We start from the raw sequence: 2,173 nt of genomic DNA, 5'->3' as shown, positions 1-2,173 counted from the left end.
GGAAAAAACAAAACAAAACAAAAACCAGATTTCCATCAACAAGTAAATTTGTTAATTGTGGTGTATCCACAGAATGAATGTATTGTTACACAGTATAGTGTGAATAATCTCAAAATAATTATGCTGAATGAAAGAAGCCAGATGTAAGAGTACACACTATATGATTTCATTGATATAAAATTCTAGAAAATGCAGGCCAATTTATTGTCACAGAAGCAGAACGGTGGTTGCCTGAGATTGGGGGAGTGGGAAGAGGTAGAAAGAAGAGATTATCAAGGGGCATGAAGAAACTTTAGAGCATGATGGTTGATGGTTATGTTCATCATCTTGATTACTGTGATAGTTTCAGGGGTGTATATCTAAGTCCAAAATGTATCAAATTGTTCACTTTAAATATGTGCAGTTTATCGTACATCAATTCACCTCAGTAAAATTGGTAAAAACTAAATAAAAGTAGTGCTTGTATATGAATTTTTAAAAACCCTTAAAATAGGACAAAATAGAAATTTCTCTGAAGATTGCTTCCATAACTCTTAATATGGTTATGCCTCTGTTTATTTGTCAAGTTTAAAAATTCATTAATCCCTCATTTTTAAAAAAATTGAAAAAATAAATTTTCTTAAACTACTATCTCCCTTTTCCGATCTCTGTCCATTAAATTTTTATTTTTTAATTTTTAAATGTTTTGTGTTGTATTTTCATTTAATTTTGTACCTGACAAAGAATTGTATATATTTATCATGTCAATATGTTGTTTTAAAATATGTATACATTGTGAAATAGCTAAACTGAGCGAATTAACATATGCGTTAGCTCACATGCTTAACCTTTTTATGGTGACAGCACTTAAAAAGTATTCTCTTAGAGCAACTTTCAAGAATACAATATATTGTTATTAACTATAGCCACCATGTTGTACAATAATCTCCTGAATGTATTCCTCCTGTCTAACTGAAACCTTGTATCCTTTGACCAACATCTCCCTAATCCCCCTCCCCACATTTTCTTTATCCATTCATCCAGTGATGGACACTTACATTGATTTCATTTCTTGGGTACTGTAAATAATGCTGCAGTGAACATGGGAGTGCAGATGTCTCTTTGGCATACTTATCTCAACTTCTTTGCATATATACCCAGAAGTGGGATTTCTGGGTAATATGTAGATTTATTTTTAATTTTCTGAGGAACTTCTAGACTGTTTTCCATAATCAATGTACTAATTTACTTTCCCACCAGCAGTGTACAATGGTTCCCTTTTCTCCAGATGTTTAGTTGTTTTCCATCATCATTATCATCGGAGGTAACATATGATGATATAGAATAATTTTTACGTGCCAAAGACTGTTCTAAGCACTTTATATATATCAACTCTTTTTATTTTCAAATGACTTTGTGAAATATTAACTATCTTCATTTTTTGCTGAGAAAACCAAGGCACAGATAAGCAATTTGACCAAGTTGAAGTGTGGGGCAAAAATTCAAACGCAGGTGTTCTGGCTCCAGGATCCATGCTCTTAACGACTATGTTATACTGCCTTAGTGTGATATCACTGTAATTAACAAATTTATACAAGATGCTTGATACCCTATTTTGACTTCTCAAATGTAGATGCAATATCTCTTAATTCTTCTTATTTCTAATGAAAATAATCCAACATCATTATATCTTTCTTCCTTTGCTCCTTCCCTCTCTCCTAACCTCCATTCCAGTGTACATTGTTTTCACACTTGTCATATAACTACAATTAATTTTTGATACATTGTCTATAAAATGATTCTTTAAACTGAAAAGTAGCATTCACAATATTTGTAGGGAGATCATTGTTCACTGCAGAACCAAGTACAGCAGTGCCCTTGAGCCTATAGAGGAGATGTAACTCTTGTCAATAAACCTTTGCTATTAGAAGAAGAAAATTACTTCACAGTTTGGAGAGTGTTCGGATGATACCTTATCACAGTGACCTACCATGCCTTTGCCTTGTCACAAGACCACTCAGCTTCTCAGTCATTCAATTTATAGAAGAAATCCATGTCCTCCTGAAAGAGATTCTTCACAGAGCATCTGACTTCTGGTTCTAATTTAGACTGATGGCTTTCTAGGCCTGCCTCAAGGTTGTTGTGGGGAAAAGAAAGAGAGATCAGACTGTTACTGTGTCTATATAGAAAGAAG

At 33.3% G+C, this 2,173-nt stretch overlaps 1 long non-coding RNA gene across 1 annotated transcript in view; it reads right to left on the bottom strand.

Annotated features, from left to right (window-relative positions):
* Positions 1 to 1,270: 1,270 nt before the first annotated feature.
* LOC108532272 (uncharacterized) overlaps positions 1,271 to 2,173 on the bottom strand; it is a 5,405-nt gene continuing 4,502 nt past the window's right edge. The window contains exon 3 of the long non-coding RNA XR_001886398.1: positions 1,271 to 2,105. This is a non-coding gene — a long non-coding RNA (uncharacterized LOC108532272). The remainder of the gene's footprint in view (positions 2,106 to 2,173) is intronic.

This window comes from Rhinopithecus bieti, unplaced genomic scaffold, assembly GCF_001698545.2.
Source record: "Rhinopithecus bieti isolate Rb0 unplaced genomic scaffold, ASM169854v2 scaffold_9919, whole genome shotgun sequence".
Lineage (NCBI taxonomy): Eukaryota > Metazoa > Chordata > Mammalia > Primates > Cercopithecidae > Rhinopithecus > Rhinopithecus bieti.
The sequence above is the reverse complement of the archived record's forward strand: the minus strand, read 5'-3'. Positions and strand labels throughout refer to the sequence as shown.